General features: G+C 46.6%; 1 long non-coding RNA gene across 1 annotated transcript in view; it reads left to right on the top strand.

Moving 5' to 3' along the window:
* LOC105882751 (uncharacterized) overlaps positions 1 to 21,039 on the top strand; it is a 237,734-nt gene that overhangs the window by 156,293 nt on the left and 60,402 nt on the right. The window contains exon 7 of the long non-coding RNA XR_012920150.1: positions 1,278 to 1,413. This is a non-coding gene — a long non-coding RNA (uncharacterized LOC105882751). The remainder of the gene's footprint in view (positions 1 to 1,277; positions 1,414 to 21,039) is intronic.

Raw genomic sequence — 21,039 nt, 5'->3', positions numbered from 1 at the left:
CCTGTGCTGCTGGGAACTAGACTCTGAGCGCTGGATGGACTAATTAAAGCAACACTTAACGGGAGGAGGCAGGGACTCTCCTAGGCTTGCAGAACAGTTAGAGGTCTCTTTGTGACCAGCACATCCAAGGCAGGACTGTGACACCCAGAGGGCCTTGGAGAAGCTCATTATGGCCAAGTTGTTCCTGGAGGAGAGGGGGAATTTATCCTTCCTTGGGGGATGCAGGCCACCTGCCCTCTGCTCTTGGCTGTGGGGCAAGGGTATTTCTCCAGCTGTTCATATGGTCAAGGGCAAATTCCCCTTCAGAACTTTTCAGAGGTATTTGTACTGAGTCTGTACTGACCAAGCTTCATCTCATTCATGATATGGCTGCCAATATGCTGAGCATTTTGGGGGGTGAGGGGCAGGAAGGAGGTCTGGAAAGAGAAAGGGGCACCCCATTGTAAAGGCAGTGATGTGGCTTTCTGTGAGTGCCAAACCAGAGCACCCCTATCCCTTGAAGGAGAGGAGAAGGTCAGCATCTGAGCCCCACCGGGCTAAGCACCAGGCCTCGCTTCAGGGTAGCTGGGCAGGTTCTTCCCAGAGCAGATAAGACCAGGGGTGACCCCTAGCCTCATTCCCTCCACCGTTCCTCCTTCTAGTCACCTCATGTAGCCTGATTGTCAATGATCTGTTAGGATAAGAATCTCTGGTGAGAGAGGATGCATTTTTTGTTTCCTTGGTAATGAATGATGCTCACCGATCATGTTACTGGGTGATAGTGTTGAGCTCAGATAAAACTCACAACAAAGTTAATCTGATGCAGCATCCATGGCTCATGTGATCTCCACAGTCTATGGAACAGGTTGGACATCCAGGGACAGGCCATTCTTGGATTGAAGTTACTGGATATGCTCATTATTCCTCTCTACGTAGAATTCTTGGAATCAGCTGAATGAAAATGCTCTAGTAGGGAAGAGAAATATGGTTGATGGGTGAGGGCTTTGGGAGTCAGGAAGACCCAACTGTCAGCTCTGGCTTGGCCACTATTGTGACTTCGGAAATGGGAGGATATCAAAACCAACCTCAGTAATAAATGGCTTAATGTATATAAAAAGCCTAACATGGTGCTTGGGGCATAGTAGTTTCTCAGTAGATGTCTGCTCTGCTGCTGCCTTGCATTCAGCATTTGGTGAATATGCAGTTCTTATGATTTAAATGAAGCATCTCTTGAACGAATCCATTCAAGGTAAGCACTGATACTAATAATTCTCTATCTTTCTCTTGTATATTTCTAGAATCCTGTTACACCTGGGATTTAGGTCCTTTTAATCTGAAAAAAAAAAAATACATACTCCTTCAGCATTCCAGAAGGATTTGAGAACAATCCTTCCCTGAACTAAAGCTGGAATACTGTGGGATTGGAGAATTAAGGTAAGGGATTTTCTCCTCCTGAGTCTTGTGGGACCAGAAATATCTTTCAGAATTGATGGTCTCTTGCAACACAACTTGGGTTGTGGTTCTTCACTTGTTGGCATGTGTTCCTGTGCTGCTTCAAAGTGCTTGGGAAGCTGGTTTCCCATGACCTCATCCTGGCCTGGTTACCTGGTTCTCAGGGTTTCATGCACTTGGTCATTGTGCCTAGAATGCTTTCCATCTGTCCCTGGCAAAAGGATGAGCCTGCAGTCTCTTAGGTGAATATCCCATCCTAGCAGAAGGCATAGGATGCTCGAGTTGTCTTGCCGAAATATGTGGAGACTCTGTTGGGGAGAGGAGGAGAAGGTGGAGCAGGGGCTATGCAGTCAGGTTATGCCTTTTGCGGCATCCAGAACATGAGCTCTTCCTCCCTTCCCAGCCCAATCTGCACCTTTTCCTTCCACCTCCTGGAATCGTGTGCTCCAGCCACACCAAGGGTGAGTTTGCATGGGGTGAAGGGTGAGATGCTAAGACCCATGGCTTTAGGCACGCCTGGGTTTTTCTGGTTTTGCTGTTTGCCTCACCTTGGGTAAATCACTGAGCCCCTCTAGGCCTCAGTTTCCTCATTGTAAAATAGGGATTGTGTTAGTACCTACCTCATGAGGATGTTGTGTGTACTGAATGAAATAATGGAGAAAAAGAGCTTAGCAATCTGCCTGGCATGGAGGAGAAAATGCTCAAAAACGGAAGAGGTTTGTTTCATTTTGTTGTAATTCATTCATTATGCCATTTAGAGTTTCTTCCATGCACCAGGCTATTTCAAAGTCTTTGGTTTGCTGTGCTCTCTGCCTTTCACCCACCACCAATCGGCCTGAATAAGGACTGCGAGTCTGCGAGTCACCTCCCTGGTCGTGGCCAGCCCCGCACAATTTCTCCCTCCGCTGGCCTGCAGTGGGCAGCTGAAGACACAACTCCGTTGCACCGTGGCTGCTGCACTGGGTTGAAATCCCTTTCACCCCTGTCTGGCCAATCCATCGCTGGTGAGCTTATCTCGAGCCAGGACTGCCTTACATATCCCAAGACCCAGCGCACAGTCTGGCCCAGGGCTGGGCCTTCCATGGTAGATGTTAGAAGAACAAATGAATGAATGATTGAAAGGGAGCAAGGAAGAAGAGGGAAAAAGAGAGAGAAATAACTGAAAGAAAAATGTTTTTAAAGGTTCAGAGGAAAGAATGAAATCAGTTGTGATTTTTTTTTTTTAAGTAAGATGTTGGAAGAATAAATAACACCATGAAAAGGAAACTGACACTATTCCTACCGTGAATTTGAAAACTAAGCAAGGGTGGGAATGGGGGTGAGAAAGGGTGGACTGGTGAGAGACAGTTAGGGAAGTTGGAACTGAGGGGGCATCAGAGAATGGTGCTCATGTTGTGCTACTTAGGTCATCTTTTGCATTGCACCTTAAATTTTCCAAAGCGCATTTGCATTTCTAATCTGCTGTGGTGTTCAGCACTCCTGTGACACGCAGAGATGGAGAACACAAGGCCTTGCCCTTCTGTCAAGGTCGGGGGACTGGCATGTGCATAGGGTATTCCATACCCACCAGGCATAGGTGACAAGTGGGGAGGGGACCTTCTCCAGGCGGGGAGACTTCCTGGAGAGCGTGCTGCCTCTTGTGCCTCTTGAAAGATGCATGTGAATGAGGCCTTCTAGGAGCTGAGCTGTTGATTAGCAATTAAGAAGCCTTTCCACCTTTTGGAGCTCAGCACCCTTGTGCACTCACATTTCCCAGTAATTTTCATTTCACTGTCAAATTTCTCATTTATAGACAGGCCTTCCTGCGGGAGTGCTGCCTGCCTCTTTCTGGTCCTCAAGGATTCAACCGGGCGTTGAGTTATGTTTTGGGAGCCCATGCTCTTGTTCCAGGCAGCTGGCTCTGGGAGTAGCAGTGCACGTACAAATGCAACAGGCTTTTCGGTAGATCCCCATGGCCTGTCGCACCTGAAGGGCTGGAGCGAGCTATTCCCATGTGGAGGAAAGGGCGGATGGGACCCCAGTCACTGGGGCGGAGACTCTGAAAGCCGGAAGCACCATCCCTCAATGCTATGACTTTGACAGTGAGCAGTGATGCCTGCCTGCTGTGGACAAAGAGAGGCTTGGCAGATCTGCCTGGGGGTGACAGGAGACAATTTCTCTAGAATTCAGCTTTGGGAGCAGGAGGAGAGAGCCCGGGCACTGCTGGGATTCCGAAGCCCACAGTCCTGAGCACGGCTGCTCTGTGATGGGGCCCTGAGAAAAGCCCAAGCATTTGTGCTTGTTCAAGTGGCTCTACTTGTCCTTAAGGCACTTCTCTCACCCTGGGACCTGCCTGCCTGCAGCTGCCTAGAAATCAACTCAGCTGGGCCACACATCAATGGGATGGGCTCCACACCTCTCCCATCCATGAGTCTGGATTGTTTGCACTGTTCCTACCCGGAGACTGAGTCACCAGGATCACAGAGGCAGACACTGGGATTCTACCTTGAGCTTTCCTTCCCATTTCCTGTGTGATCCTGAGCAAGTCCTTTAAAACTCTCCAAATTTCTCTCTCTCTCTCTCTCTTTTTAAAAATAACTTATTTTTGTTTTATTTATTTATTTTTAGCCATGGGGGAATCTCAGCTATATTGCCCAGGCTGGCCTTGAACTCCTGGGTTCAAGCGACCTTCCTGCCTCAGCCTCCCAAGTAGCTGGAACCGCAAGTGTGTACCACCGCGCCTGGCCAAACTTCTCTTTTCTCAGTTGCAAAGGGGACCAGGACCCACTTGGGGTGGATGTGAGGATTACAGAACCTCTACTGAGGATGGGCAGTGAGTGGGAGCTCTTGCTGTTTGCTGCTTCTTCCACCTCCTCACCTGTCCAGCTCCTGGCCCTCTCAGTATTGTTCCCTCTCACCCCTGGCCCCTCCTTGGACGTGCAGAGGAGGTGGGCTCCTGCCCTTTTGACCCTCACCTTGCTCTCGTAGACTCCTCTCCTGGCCTCGCCTCCCCCGGGAGCATCTCTGGGCTCCCTGATCCTCCCACGCAGGCCTGTGGGGCCTTTGGTGAGAAGGCACCAGACACCTCCTGCTCTCCCGTCTGTGGACGGGAACCAGTTCTGCTCTTTATCCACGAAGTACAGGTGTCAAAGTTGCTTACTGTATTCAGCGTCCACAGCATTTAAAAGAACTCCTGGCCCAGCCGGGACTCTACACTTGAAACGAAACATCTTTTCATAGCACCTCTGTATTGGCCCATTTCTCTATTACTGTTTCTTGTGGTTTCATATTGAGGTTTTTTTGTGCATTGCACTCGACCTAGAGTTTATTTTTAGTAGTAAAGACAGAGTTCAATGAATGTCAGAACACGAGGGCAATTGCAGGGGAGGGATTCGTAAATGCAGGGGAAAATGTGCCTAATTTTCTTCTGATCACTTCTGATCTGTCACTGAACATACACGATCACACCCACAGACGTGGGTTCCAACAATGGACTAGGCCGAGGCGGGGAGCTGTGGCTGGGCCAGCCCCTGAAAACGAAAGCATTTCTGGGTCTCTTTCAGTCCAGCTAATGCAGCAGCTGGCTGCACAGATGAAGCACCACCGCAGTCATCGCTATGGATGATAATTACTATGATTATCATAAGAGCAAAGGCCAGGCTTTGGAATATCCTGTTCTCATCCTCTTTCCAGCGGGCAGCATTCTCTTTCGTGGACATCAGCTTTTCTCCCTTAGATTGTAAATGTTTTGAGGGCAGGGGCGTCTGGGTCTTGCTCTCTGTCTAATGCCAGCTCTTGGCATTGTAACAAGCACATAGGACCTTCTCGGGGAATGCTTTCTTAGGTTGACTGAACTTCAGGACCCTGAGTTTAGGCTGCAAAGTCACAGTGAGGTAGAAAGTGCTCTTCCTTCAAGCCCCCCGTCCCGCCCCCCGTCAGCGGGGGACTAAAGTGAGCACTGTCCTCTGCACAGGACTTTATAGTTCATAAAGCTCTTTCGCATCCCTTCTTTTATTGTGCGCGTATTTACTGAGAGCCTGCGGCGTGCCACTGTGCAGGGCGCCTTGTGGAAAGGAGAGAAAAGCCACCGTTCCTGCCCTGAAGCAAATCCCAGGGAGCGAGGCCAGCTCCTTGGATCCCAGACTTCACAGAGGAGGGAGCTGGAGACTCGGAGCAATTGCGTGGCTTGGGACCCTCTGCTAGTTGGTGGTGGCTCTCAAAGTAGAACACGGGTCTTCCAAACACAGCCCCTAACCTTGTTCCACCCCGGCCTGACCTGCAGGTTGGTCTTCTACACTCTCTCGCCACTCCTCACCTCCTCTGTGTCTGTCTCTCCCTCTCTTCTTGTCTCCTCTCCTCTCTCTTCTCCTGCCTCCTTTTTTCCCCTCTCCCAGCACTGTTTCTTCTGAAGATGATGAGGATCTTCCTCTCTACAGTGCCTTTTGTGGGAGGGGATCTGAGGATATGGGGCTGTGTTTAGTTATTTCTGGGGTTGGGGGCTGTGGTCTGCCCATCTTCCCTGGGAGCAGAGCCTTGGGTCTCATTGAATGCACCTTCCTGGCCTCTCACATGGTGACTGACATGATGTAGCCACCCCCTCCCTCCCTCACGCCCTCACCCCCTTTCCTGCTATGAGCCCGGTGCTGTGACAGGCTATGACGAGCCACCAGCATGGACAAACAATCTCTGTCTTTCTTTAAAGCCTTTAAAATGTACTGATTGTGTCCGTTGGAAGTCTCCAGAGAAACAGAACCGATAGAAGATGAAGATAGATCTATATGTATGTCTATATCTGAGAGATTTATTTATTATAAGGTCTTGGCTCCCGCAACTGCAGAGCCTGAGAAGTCGCACGAGCTGCTGCCTGCAAGCTGGAGACCCAGGAAAGCCGATGGTGTAGCTAAAGCCCAGAGAGCCGGAGAGGTGATGGTATAGATACTAGTCTGGGTTGGAAGGCCTGAGAACCAGGAATGCTGAGATCCGTGTCCAGCTCAAGCAATCAGCCAGTGGTGGAATTGAACCTTCTATCTTTTTGTTCTGTTCAGGCCTTCAAGGGACTGGATGGTACCCACTTTGGAGAGGATAGTCTGCTTCACTTACTGAGTCTGCACATTCACATGATAACCTCACCTGGAAACACCCTCGCAGACACACCCAGAAATGCTATTTAACTAGCTGTCTGGGCATCCTGTGGCCCAGTCAAGTTGACACACAAACTAACCACCACACTGGGGGAGACAATGTGCATCCAAATGCCCGTATTTGCTGGTTAACATGCATCTCGGCGCTGGGACAGCTTGCTTGCCTTGACACCAAAGCTACCCTTGGAGTGCCGAGCTCCAGCTCACCGCTTAGATCCTTCACAGCCCCGTCTCTAAAACAAAGACCCTGAATCAAGTGACCATAAGAGCCAGTCTGCCCTGTTCTGCCTGTATCCTTTGAGTGTTGGCCTAAGCTGAGTCCAGTTGATTTTTGTCATTCTCTGTTTCTTCCTTGCTCAGACATCAGTTGGGTATTTATGGAACATCCCTGTGCTCACAGCATCAGGCTCTGGGGACTAGAGATGGCACTTGAGTCTTGATCTTCCTTTTTGTAACCTACTGAGTTACCTCTGTTTTAAGATAAGCTGTCCACATTCTAGGAATTTATCCATTCCTTTGTTCATTTCTTCAAATGTGCATTGTGTCAATCAGTCAACCAATTCTCCTCCTGCAGGATGCTAAGCACTGGGAATTCTAATAGGTACTGATAAAGTGCTCTCCTTGCAGTAGTGGTGTTGGTGGTGGTCACCATGTGGCACTAGTAGTAATCATGCCAATGATGAAGATGCTGCTACAAATACTACCAATAATAATAGTGAAAATAATAATAGCTCAAATGTATTATTCATGGTGTTCCAGGCACTTTACATTTATTATCCCCATTACTTTTCACAGCCTATGAGGAAATGGGTGTCGTTGAGTAATATACTCAATTTGGTAAATGAAGGAGTCTTCCCATCGAGTGTATATGAGGCACATACTGGTGCTCTGAGCTTTTGCATAATTTTATTTTATTTTAAACTTAAGGATAACATTTAGAAGCTTTCACTAATGAGAGGACCATCTGCTAACTTGATGTACATACTACATATCTGGGTACCTTCCTCCAGTGTGCCTCTTACTGTCATTCCCTCCTCTTCCCTGCGGGGACCTTTGAGCTTGGGCTCCAGTTTCTCTCCAGGGCTCACCCTGCCCCTTTCTGCTCTTCTTGGAATCCAGGTTTATCGGAGGAGCTGGCCAAAGCCTGTGATCCAGAAGGCTTTATTCTTGGTTTGCAATGAAGTAGTAGACAACTGAGCCTCACTGGGCACCCAGGTCCCTCCTCGTTCCCTCCATCCTTCCTGGTGCCGGCCGGCTTTCAGAACCCTGCACTGCAGGGCATTCACATTCTTCTGCTCTGAGCTGTTTTCCAGTTTCGTCCCCCTCCCAGAGCTGGCTGCAGTGGAGGCATACCCACTTCGGGATGCTGGCATCTGGCATCCTGTGGAGTTTTGTTTTTTTTTTTTTCTTCTCAAGATAAAACCTTAAAATGAGGGAATTGGACTGTTGAGACATTGTATGATGACCTCAGGGACTCATTTGGTTATTTTTCTTCTGTTGCAGAGCATGGACACTCTGGGTTCCAGCCCACAGAAAATCAGATCGGAACTTTAAAAAATGTTAGGTTAAGGGAAGATTTTCAAACAAAAGAATTAAGGGGGCGGGAGAGACAATCTAAGTGCCGTCTTCCCTGAGTTTGCATCTTTTCTGAAATATCAGCTCACTGCCCCTGCTGCAGTGGGAGGAAATGGCAAAGTGACTGGCCACAGGGAAGAAGGGGACAACACCGCCCTTGGGGCCAACAAGGAGACCTGAGCCCAGTCTCTGCTCTGTGGTTTGCCAGCCCTGTGGCTGGGAGGGAGGCTTTGGGCCCTTCTATGCCTTGGTTTCCTTCTCTGCAGAGCGGGCTCTTCTGAGGACTAGCTGACATTGTTGTCTGTGACCCCTCCCTCCAAGACACCAAAGATGCTCTACCAGTTGGTACTGAGCTGGAGCATCCACTGGCCATTTGCTGCAGATCGTTGGACCTGATTTTCTTCAGCTAATTGGAAGCAGGGGGCTGGATGGCCGCCACGGTCTCTTCCAGCTTAAGCATGTCACACTGATGCCAGGTCACCTGCAGGCTGATAAAATCGTCTGGCATTTAAAGGGAGTGGTAGAAGGTAGTCATTGCAAGGTAGCAGAAATTGAAGGAAATACTACAGGTGTCTTAATTTTTTACCTGTAACCTCTCCACTCTGCCCACCCCTGGGCACATCCTCCACACACTTCTAAAAAGTGAATTTTGTTTTTAGAAGAGTCTAGGTTTACAGAAGAATTGTGAGTATAGTTCAAAAAGTTTCCCCTGTTAGGAACATGTTGAGTCGTGTGGCATGTTTGTTACAATTAATGAATCCGTACTGATACTTTATCATTTCCTGAAGTTCATAATATTTTTAGCATTCCTTAGGTTTTATCTTATGTCCTTCTTCTCTTCTAGGCTAACACTCAGGATCCCACGTTATGTTTGGTCATTATGTCTTCTTAGACTGCTGTAGGCTGTGACAGTTTCTTAGGTTCTGCTTGTTTCTGATGACCTTGACAGTTTTCAGGAGTCCTGATCAGGTGTTTGTAGACTGTCCCTCTGTTAGGATCTGTCTGATTTTTTTGTCATCATTAGACTGGGGTTATGGGCATGGGGGAGGAGGACCACAGAGATAAAGCACCATTTATATCACTTTATGTCAAAGGTACACGCTGTCACTGATGATGCTAACTCTAAGCAGCTGTCAGTTTTCTCCACTTTAAAGATACTCTGTTTTTGTTTGTTTTACCCCCCTTTGCATGTTGCACTAGTTAGAAGGAAGTCACTGTGCACAGCCCACACTTCACAGGGTAGGAAGCTTTGCCCCTCGTTCTTGATGGGTAGAGTCTCTACATGAACTATTTGGAATTTTTCTTCATGGGAAATTTGTCTCTCCTGTTTATTTGTATCAGTATGGACTCACAGATATTTACTTTATAATTTATTATTTATTGGGGTTATAATCTAGTATGACTTAATTTTGTTGCTGAAAGTTTTCTACCTTTGGCTATTGAGAGATCTTTCAGTTAGTTCCTGTGTCTCTTTGACATACTTCCTCCTGTGGGTGGTTTTTTTTTCTTTTCTTTTCTTTTCTTTTCTTTTCTTTTCTTTTCTTTTCTTTTCTTTTCTTTTGAGCACATCCATGCTTTCTGGTATGACAAAATGCTCTGGGCTTATCCTGCATAATTCCTGCCCCATTCCTAGGATCAGCCATTTCTCCAAGGAGCCCTGGTTATTTTACTGGGGAATGGTGTTAGAAACCAAGATCTAGATGCTAGATTGAGTTCATTGCTACTGGGCTGTCATTTCCTCTAGACTTTCTCATCTGACAGAGCAATGAAGTGTATGTGTACATACTACCCTGTGTTACGTGCACATATGTATAAAATTTCCATAGGTGTCCTTCTTATCTATATTAAGCTAAAAGTGGGTTCATACTGATGTTCTAATCCATTTCCACATTCCACATGGTTTTGAACAGATTTGGTTTTTTGGCCCACATTGGTTGGCAAGGGAAGGTAATGAATGGAGAAGAGGTCAGAAAACCCACATGGGACAGAGAGCCGTGAACTGAGAACACTGGACTTTTCCCTGTGGGCATGTGGCCTTGTTGAACACAGGTCAAGATGAGTCAGTCACCTTTAGACAGGGACTCTGCACGTGTGTTGCCCAGAATGTTTGCAGACCAGGACACCACATTACGCGCACAGGCCTTCATGTGTGACCCTCCCCTGGGCGCCATGCTGGAAATGCCCCTGTCTTCCTGAGACCTACTGCACACAGAATGGGAATGAAGAAGTTGACATACAATGTAGAACCCCCCACCTGGCTTCCTTCTCAGCCAGGGGTCTCAAACTTGATTGTCTACAGGGCCAGGGAGGCAATAAAAATCAGTGCCGTGGGCCTGCAGGTGGCAGGAGGGCGTAGGGAGTATCTCGGGGCACCAGGGCTGATGAGGACCCGGGAGACCTGGTGTGATGGGCTGGCCTGGCTGCAGGCCTAGGGCCCGTGCCCGACCAGTTAGATGTTTGGAAGTGTTTTGACTATCGTCCTCGTGCATGACCATTATAAAGGGGGTAGTGGCTAGTCTGTGGCCACTGATTGTGGCCCTGAAGGACGACAGGCCCAGGGTGGCCAGACCTGGCTGTCGAAAGAGAAACTGGAAGCTGGGGAAGGCAGAGGGCATGGGGCATGGCTCCCTCTTATTTGCCTCCTGTCCCTGACAGTGTCACCACGTAGCAGTATTTCTTCACCCTGGCCGCGGCACTTTGGCCCAGTAGCAATAATTGCTTCTAGTTTAAGGGTTGTTTTGTCCCCCAGTCCTGGCACCAGCTTTGCTGTGCTGCTCTCAGGGATGACAGCGCCAGCCTGGGACTGCGCTGGGCCCTCTGCGCTTCTCAATTCTGTTAATCCCACCCCATGTCCCACCCCTTAAGGGGTGTACCTGCTTTATCCAGCTACTGCTGCTCTCCCATCTCAGTGTCCCCCTGTGCCTTTTCAGTTTTCAATACAGGATTCATCCTTTTTCTGAAATTCTGCCTGTTAAAACAACCGCTGTGTTTGCTCTTCTCCTGTTGAATCCCGGTGAATACGCAGTATGTATTTCTGTATTTCCTTCCCTTGCCTCCTTTACCCAGTTGAGCTTGAAGCAGGTTTCCAAGCTGTTGCTCTGAGGCCCCCCGCCTCTGCTGCCCCTGCCGCCCACCTGCAGCCCCATGCTGTCTGCCCGCAGCCGCCACTGCTCCTGGGGGACCCACCGGTAGCCTGTTTCCATAGCCGGCTATGCACAGAGGTGATGCTTCGGGTTTTCCACGGTGAACAACGGTCCCCAGGGTGGGCAGGGCTCCTTGGTGTCTGCAGGGGTGTGTGACCGTGTGGGGTGGAGGCAGCCTTGTCAGAATAAACCAGGGGCAGTGCCGATGGGGGAAGTGAGGCTGGCTGAGGGGAAACCTGGGCTGGGTGCTTCTTGGGGGGTTTCCTCTGTGCCGGTGCTCTGCTGATCAAGAGACCCCAGAAGGCTGAGGCTGACACGCTTCCTGTGACCCTTTGAGACTCGCCCATGGCCCCCGCCAGACCTGAGAATCTCTTGCTCCCTGCTCACCTTGAGCCACTCAGGGAGGGTGGAAGGTTTGCCCAGGGAGCAAATACAATCTTGACCACCCCCTTTGTTCCTGTCCTAGTCTGCACAGGCAGCTGTAACAAAATACCCTACACTGGGTGGCTTAAGAACAGTAGAAATCTATTTCTCAGTTAGAATGATTTTATTTAATTCCAGATGGTCATATTTTTACGTTTAAATGGAAAGTTGATATTAAAATGCAGTAAGCATTTTTACTGTTAATCTACCTTATCCCGTGAAATATTCTAGACCATATTAGACTTAGATCTGGTCCAAGAGTTAACTATTTGGGAAAAGGCAGTAGCCTTTTCTGATGGGAAGGAAAAGACTTGAATTTTAATTGTTGCCCTGCTACTATATCCTTATGTGACTTTGGACATAACCTTTAATAAATCAGAGAACTAGGTAAGATAAAAATATGGATAACTTTCATATGGAAAGTTGGTTTGGGACAGTGTTATTGCATCTTTAAAATAAACATATAATGACTTGGAGGGGGAAAAAAAAAGGAAATGTATTTCTTACAGTTCTGGAGGCTGGCAAGTCCAGGGTCATCACTGGGCAGATTCGGCGTCTGGTGACGGCCGCTTCCTGGTTCGTGCCGGCATCTTGCCCTCGCACAGAGGAAGAAAGCGAGGGAGCGCCCGGTGGTCTCTGTTGTCGGGATATCAGTCCCATTCACAGCACTCCACCCTCGTGACCTGATCACGTCCTGAAGGCTGGGACTCCAACGTGAATCTGGGGGTCACCCACTCCGAGCATAGCAGCTCCCCACTGCTCACCTGTGCTCACCTTCCTGACCAGGTTCGTCAACAATCCTTTTGACCCTCGAATGCCGAAACTTCATGTTTCTGAGGGTGAAATTTGATTTATTGTAAATCACGACATTCCTCAAGAGTTCTCATTGATCCTGATCACTATGATAATCACCTGTACCTGAAGTTGCCCTTTGTACATGGAGTACGTTTTCCTCACATCACTGTGCGATCTTTTTTTATTCAGTGGGGTTTGCAGATTTATGAGGGTGTGTATTAGAGCCTGCTGTAACAAAGTTCTGCACGCTAGGTTGCTCAAAACAAATTTAGTCTCTCATCGTTGTGGAGGCTAGAAGTCTGGAATTGAGGGGGTGTTAGGACTGCATTCCCTCTGAAGACTCATGGAAGGATTTTCTTTTCTCTCTCCTCGCTTTGGTGGCTGCTGGCAGTCCTCGGCATTCCTTGGCTTGAGGTTGCATCATTCCAGCCTCTTCCTCCATCCTCACATGTCCTTTTGTCCTGTATCTAAATTTCCTTCTTCTTATAATTAAGCCCTCACTAATCCAGCATGACCTCATCTTAAGTTGATTACATCTACAAAGACTGTATTTCCAAATAAGATCACACTCACAGGTATGGGGGGTTAGGACTTTAACATATGTTTTTGAGGGACATAGTTCAACCCACAACAGAGTAAAGAAGAAAATGCTACAACTTATATTTTTGTTTATTTCTGTCTTATTTCCCTTTGTTTTTGGATATTTTATGATAATGATACAGGCATTCATGTGAATAAATTATAAGCAAGTACCTATACACATTTTGGGAGCTATGCTCAAACATGAATTATGAAGACACACAACACACAGTAATCAGGCCACCCGTCTGATTTACAGAGGGGCCCTGTCTTATTCTGCTTTCTGGGAGGCGTAAACAACAGACTTTATTTCTAACAGTTTTGGAGGCTGGAAGTCCAAGGTCGAGGTGCTGGCAGGGTGAGGATCTGGCGCAAGCTCTGTTCTCGGCCTGCAGATGCTGCCTTCTCCTGTGTCCTCTCGGGGTTGGAGGTGTGGTGGTGGGGGTGGAACTCCCTGGTGTTTCTTCTTATAGGAACATGTATCCTTTCAGATTATGGTTTCACCCTATGACCTCATTTAACCATACTAACCTCGATAAAGGCCCCAATCTCCAATACAGTCACATAGGGCTGCAACATATGAATTGGGGTGGTGACACATTCCAGTCCATGGCAGGCCCCATCTTCTCAATTTTGTTCTGCACTAAGATACCCATGTTTCTTTTGAATTACAGTGCAAATTAATTTATAAAGTGGGTCTCTGCAGTCCAGCCAGATCCAGAGCCATGAATTCATGGTGTTTATGAGGTGGGGGAGAAAGGAGGGCCTTGGTCAAGGTGCCTGTGCTTCTTCATCTTTCTCTGCCTTCGTTCATCCCAGAGGTGTGATGAGCAAGCTCTGCTCTGTTCCTCACTGCCCGGAGTGCGGTTAGCATTAAGCAGGGTCTTGTAAGCGTGAGCCTGGGCGTGGGAGTCCTAAACCCACCCCTGACGGTAGCCTGGTAGTCAGGCCTTGGGCAAAATCTCAGTTTTCCCTTTCACAAAATGGAGCTAACGTGCTACCTGCCTCATCAGGTGGCTGTGGAAATGACATGAGATAAGGTATGTGTACCCTAGTACCATGGTCCTGCTAAGAAAGAGAGGCCCAGGCCAGGAGGTAGCCTCTTCTCCAGTCACCTCTGAAATAGCCTTCCAAATGTCAAATACATCTCTCACTCTCTAGCTGTGCAGCCCTGGCCAAGCGGCCGAGTTACTTCCCCTCTCTGATTTTCTACTCATTGTTACCTATAAAGATAATAATGTCTTTCTGCAAGTTGTTGTGAAATCCACATAAAATGACATGCAGCTAGTTGTACAGTACAACACAAAGGTTGGTATTTCTTATTAATAAGTTTGATTGGAAACCCTCACTACTACGTTTGTATTGTTTTAGACTTTTAAGGGGCTATGATTGAAGGCTGGAGACTAGGCCAGGTGGGGCAAGTGCAAGCTCCTGAGTCATTCGTAAATAGCAAACCTTCCCAAGAGCATCCAACAGCTACAATAGAGTCCCGTCGTCTTTCCCCTGGTTGTCTTCTGTGCGTGTGCCCGCTGTTGCCTGCAGCTTCTTCTGGAGCCCTGACTTCATTAAACCTCAAGACATCCCTCTGTGTCCAGAAGCATCCAGCGCTTCCAGTCCATCTGGCTCTTGCTGTGCTCACTGCACCTGCCCAGATGTGCTGACACAGCCACACCTGGCTTGCTTTGCCCCAGCTTTTGCCATCCCAGCAGGTTGCAGTGCTTGAGTGCTGGCGAGGGAAGTGGATGCTCGCACACACTGCTGCTGGGGGTGGGTGGTGATCAGGCGGACCAACCTCTCCAAAGGGAGGTGTGGCAGGCCTTCTCCAGGTTTAGGATGTGTGCACCCTTTGGCCCAGCAATCTCACTTCTAGTAGTCTGTGCTCTAGAAATAGTGAGGGGAGTTTCCAAAGCTATTCCTTCTACAGCATTGATAGAACCCCAGCAGAACCCCGAGGACAGCCTCACTGGTCAACAGTAATGCTTGGCAGTCACTAAAAAGAATGCGATGTCGTGTTGTCCTCAGTGGGCCAGATCAGAATGTGCATGGTGTTGATGTGTCCATTGCTGATGGTGCTTATTTCCATTACTCGATTAAGGTGGTGTGTGCCAGGCTTCTCTACTTTAAAGTTTCTATTTTTCTCTTTATAATTAATAAGTATCTTGTGTGGAGATACTTTAGAACTATATAAATGTCTTGTGTCTCATAATTTCAGCAAACTAAATTTAGCACTCATTGATAATTCCTGCCTGAAACAGTTACTATGATGTTTGTCAGTGATTTTCTATTCCTGTCATTACTCCTACATTTATCAATTAACACTCTACCATAGGGAAGACATTCTTTTTCCATTAAAAAAAATGCAATTGTTTTTTATCAGTATGAACTCATGGATCCTTAGTATATTGGTTATCATCCATGACTATAATAGATTTTTTGCTCAAATTTTCTTAGATTTGGCTATTGGATGTCCTTCAAGTTGAGTTCTATGTCTTTTTGACATTTCCCCATCATTTTTGAGCACTGCCTTATTTTCTGGCACCACAAGATATTCTCAGTTCATTGTGTACTTTGCCTGCCCTGGAATTAGCCAAAGTTTCTGTGGTGTTCTTGCCGGAAGTGCATAGCCTGGATTTAATAAGGAAGAAATATCAGACAGACACAAGTTGAATGATATTTTACCAAATAACTGCTCAGTTCTCTTCAAAAGGGAAAGACAAAGAAGGAGACACGATTGCAGATTTAAAGAGACTGAGGGATATGGCAACTACGTGCAATGTGTGACCTTGGGTAGGATTCTGGGTTAGAAAAAGATGTTATTGGTGAAATTTTAATATCTTTTAGATTAAGCAGTAGTATTGTACTAAAGATAATTTCCTGATACAAGTCAATAATTGCACTGTGGTTATATAAGATGTTAATACTGAGAAGTTGCAAGGCTATACGGGAATTCTCTGTATTTTTTAAGCTCTTACTTTGTAAGTATGAAATTATTTCAAAATATAATCCAAAAGCAATTATAAAATACAAACCATGAGATAGATTTACATATACCAACATGGAATGGTGTCCATAATCAATTAATTGAAAAGAACAAGTTGTAGTTCCGCTTGTATAGAATCAGCCCATTATTGTAACAACAATACCAGGCAGTATAGTACCTACACATATTTATCTACACATGGGAGAAATTCTGAGAAGGGCACTTACTTCCTGTTAACAGACATTTCTGGGAAATGTGATTGGAAATGTGAGACAGGGGGGACTTTTACTTTCTGATAAAACAAAGAGCATGTTTTAATATTACAGTGAGAATACAATAAGAATGTGGGTTGTGTGCATGGGTGTGCTTCTGCATTTGTAGGTTTAGGTTTGATGCCTTCCCATCGAGTTCACTCTCAGTCGTATTTCCCTGCACAGGCAGTGCTGTGCAGAAAGCCTTGCTCTGTGGACACCCACCTGGTTTTCACTCCACTAACCACTTTTCCATATCTGGTCCTTAACAAAGAATGTCCTTTTAGACACATAGGCAGCAGGCTGCAGTCCATGCTGGTTGACAGTGACACCAGCTGACTCATTTTACCTTTATCTCAGGATGCTGTTAATTGTTCACCCTTGAAAACTTCAGGGAGAATTTTATTCCTAAGTTTGTATCATCTTAGTCTCCCCAGAGGAGTGTAAATTAGAAGTTTGCCGAGTGAAAGTCATCACATTTGCTCCTTTAACGAGCAGTGAATAGTTCCTTAAGTGGTGCCTGGTATATCCAAACCCAATTAATTAGTGAACTGTCATCAATTCCTCCCAGGAATTTTTAATGATCTCTAGGCTTGTGTAGTTAATGTAAAATTTTGTTTAAGATTTATTTTTAGGTGTAGTTTTGTTTTCAGGGCAGATGTTCCTTGAGTTAAGAAGGGAGGTGTGCAAACAAAAGTGACATCCTTGAGTGAGGGCCTACTGCGTGCTCTGAGCGGTTATCAATGGTGACTCATGTAGCCTTTGATGACTACCAGGTTACATTCCTCCAGGTTACAATGCTACCAGGTAACATTCCTCCAGTTTATCAATGAGGAAACTGATGCAGAAAGGTATGCCCCCACAGGCTCCGGCGCGTTCACTGAGTTAGCTCCAGAAAGAACTGTCCCCTTCTCATGCCTGTCCCTTACTCCTTGTAAGGCTCATGTCTCAAGAATGGGTTCTGCCACTTTGTTCAGCTGGTCATTGAAACAACTGTTGCATCAGTAAAACTTGGTTGCCTAAAACTACTGGCATGAAAGTGGGAATATAACAGGGCATCGGTCAGTCATGTGGAGGTTTGGTGAAGCCTGTGACCTTGGATAGGTCACCTTTTGCAACTTCTAAAGGCTAACTCCATTTTTGCCTTCTAGGTTCCCCTGCTTTGCTCTGGCCTGATGTTTCCATGGATGCATCTTTCAGTAGTGCGTATAGTGGTGGTGATGATAGTAAATTTAGAATATATGGGTGTCTTATTACCACCATTATAAACATTACTGAAAAATGCATCCATGGAGACAGGATGTAGGAACAGGGGCTTCAGTGGCCCTTGTCTCCAGCACCATCAATGCCTTTCCTTAACAATGAGCAGCAAGTGGGCTTCTGAGCTCTAGGAAGGCATGTGGCTCCCCTTCAGCAAGTACTAACTAGTTACCTGTGACGATAAAGGCAGACTTGGGAGGGGTCTTGGTTTTCACCCGTCATTTTACAAATCAGACACACTTAATCTCATTCCCATAGCAGAAAACAAGTTAAAGTTCTGTAAGGGCTGATGCGTTTGCCTGCCAGGTTCACTGTAACTCAGTGCTGGTCCAGAGAAGGTGCTCCGGAAGTAATGGATGGATGGTGATTTCATGATTTTGGTCCAGGAGTTTCAACTTCTATACCTTGGCCTGTTTGATGCTATTTGTAAACTGTGGTTTACAAATGTGGTTCATTCTCTCTTAAGGAGCAGGACCTCTTAAATGTAGATGGTGACAATCTCTAGACTGCAAGTGTCTTGAGGGCAGGTCATTCAGATCCTCAGCACATATAACTCATGTTTTGTAGGCATTGTGGGTACTCAGTCAGTGTCTGAATAAGATTCACTTCTGTTTTGCAGGAGAAACTTATAGGGGGTTGCTATGAACTGGATTGTGTCCCCTGACAAATTCATACGTTGAAACCCCCATGTGATGGTATTAGGAGGTAGGGCCTTTGGGAAAAGATTAGGGTTAGATGAAGTCATGAGAGTGGAGCCCTCATGATGGGATTAGTGTCCTTATAAGAGGAGACACCAGAGAGCTTGCTCTCCCTCCCTCTCTCTGTCCCAGGAAGACGCAGTGAGAAGGCAGCTATCTGCAACCCATGGAGAGGGTCATCAGAAACTGACTGTGCTGGCACCTTGATCTTGGACTTTCTGTCTCGAGAACTGTGGGAAAATAGATTTTTGTTATTTTGTTATTGTTACCCAATCTGTGGTATTCTGTTTGGGCAGCCCAAGCTAAGAAATATGGGGCAACTAGGAGTTAGGAGCTGGGCATTCATGATGGTTGTCTCCAAATAGTGAAAGGCTGGGAGGAAGTCAGATATGGGTCATGTGTCCCCAAAGATCAGACCCCAAATGGAGAGGTGGAAACAGCAGACAGACAGAAAGCAACCCAATAAAAGGAAAAGAACCCTGATGGAATGAGCTGTCTCCGACAGTGGCCAGGTGCTCATCACCGGAGATGCCCACATGGGGACCATACCCGTGCTGAGAGGAGTCAGGGCTGGAAGGATCCAAACATTGGACTGTGATGTGACCCTGTAAGGTCCCCATAGACCTTGACATTCTGTGAGCTCATGGTGAATCATTACAAACAGGAACAATTACCTCTCATTTGTAGAGCACATTAAAATTTCTAAAGCACTTTTATAGGTGCATTATCTCCTTTGATTTATATCACAACATTAGAGTTGATGCTCTCAGTACCAGTTTGCTGAATGAGGGAAGAGCCACTGCTGTCCCTTGGTTGGCAGAAGAGGGATATTGAGGCAGAGTGATTTCTAGATTTTCTAGTAAAGGCCAAGTCAGGATTAAACCCAAGTCTCTGCTGTACTCTCCAGTCTACTAAACTTCCTCTAAGGTGGCAATGCTAATACTTTCTCTGAGGCTGATGTTTTCTGTTTGTTGTTTTTTTGTTTTGCATTTTAGTAAATTCTTCGGTATCCATATCCCCTTTAATGCTCACAAATGCCGTTTGAACCAGATATGATCATTCTTATTTTACAAATGAGAAAATTGGGGATTTGAGAGTTGAGTGGCTTTTGCAAAGTCTCCAGCTTCCATAGGGCAGAGTATTGGGGTTGCAGGCAGTGGGCGTCCCTTCCAAGCAAAGACAAGCCAGTAACCTTGGCCATGTTGGGGGTACAAGGAGATTTTGGCCACAGGCAGAGTCTAGGGGGACCTTGTTTTGGGTGCGAAGTATAGCTAGTCTAGGGAGACAACAATCAAACTGTCAGTTGATTATTTCATGCACTGTTGCCTGATCCTGAGCAATTTCTCAGCTGCTCCTTCTGCCAGAGCCCCTCTGTACCTGGTAAATATGCCATCCTAGGAGTTCTCAGCCCTGGCTGCCTACCATAGTTGCCTGGGGGCCTGCACAAAATAACAGTACCCACCTCACTAACACCCTTCTACAGAGATTAAGATTTAATTTCATCTAGGGAGGGGAAGGGATCTGGGCATCAGTACTTTAAAAAAATATTTTTAGATAGTCTAGAATCCCCAGATTGGTGTTGGTGTGGGCAGATTTGTGCATTCAGATTCACAGGTTATTGCCATGAGGCATGAAGGCTGGGGGCTGCTGTGTTTCCAGGGTTTGCCCAGGGCTCTTTGGGTTGCTTTTGATTTTGCAGAAATGACTTCTTTTCTCCTTCCCTCCAACCATCCTGATGTGAGGTCATGGTCTAGTGGGACGCCACGTGAATGTACACCACGACTTTTGTCTTTACTCTCTCTGTGACCTCAGACAGGCCACCTTCACTTCTCTGTGCCTGTTTCCATTTCCTCCTTCGTAAAATGGAGACAACAGCGTTAGTTTCCTTATAAGGGTGTTGTGAGCATTAACTCATGAGACTATACCTGATGAAGAATTAGGCTTCCATGAGCCCTACCTAATGGTTGTTGCTATCATTGCAGGAGCTGCATAATGTGTGTGTGTGTGTGTGTGTGTGTGTGTGTGTATGTGTGTGTATAAATGTATATAAAATATTGATTCTGGTTCTTTCCTGGCAGAGTTAGCCACTTCCTCCTATATGTAAGCATATCACCATCTTGCATCTCTCTTATGGAATTATAATGTGTTTTTGTGTCCCTAACCTGTTATATTCATTCTGCAAATGTCTGTTGAACATTTGCTGGGTGTGGACAAGGGAGATACAGCCTCTTGCCCCAGGATAACTTGGGCTTGCTTTGAAGAGGATGAACAGAGGAGGTGGACTCTATGCTGAAGCAGGCCAGGATGCTGCAGAATGCGGAACCTGTCGTGCCTCACAATTGGGGTAACTGTCCTGACAGAGCTAGGTGTTGCTCCTATGTTATTTCTTTACCTTACACATATTGAATCCTTGAACTTACTGTAATTACTTGCCTATCTCCCCTCAAAGTTAAGATACAAATCATTGCCTTCAGTTTAGGAAATGTGTTTGTTCATTTTTGTATTTCCAGTGTGATTCATTCATTTGACTTGATTCAGTTTAAGCAGCACAGCTTAAGACTTTTTGTTAAATCCTAGAGTGACACAGATGAAAAGTCCTGTATAGAAATCTTCACAGTCCTCTGGAAACTATAGACATACAAATGGGGACAGGTTTAGACCATCCCAGCTGCTGTGATAGCTGTTGATCCAGTGAGGAATGAGGACCCAAGGGTCAGCAGGCCCTTGAAAATGTGTATGGGCCCGAAACAAACATGTCTGTGTCTCACATTAAGCCCTGCCTTT

This window comes from Microcebus murinus, chromosome 7 (assembly GCF_040939455.1).
Source record: "Microcebus murinus isolate Inina chromosome 7, M.murinus_Inina_mat1.0, whole genome shotgun sequence".
In the NCBI taxonomy this organism is placed as follows: domain Eukaryota; kingdom Metazoa; phylum Chordata; class Mammalia; order Primates; family Cheirogaleidae; genus Microcebus; species Microcebus murinus.
Note: the sequence above shows the minus strand (reverse complement) of the source record. Positions and strands in the feature narration are given on the sequence as shown.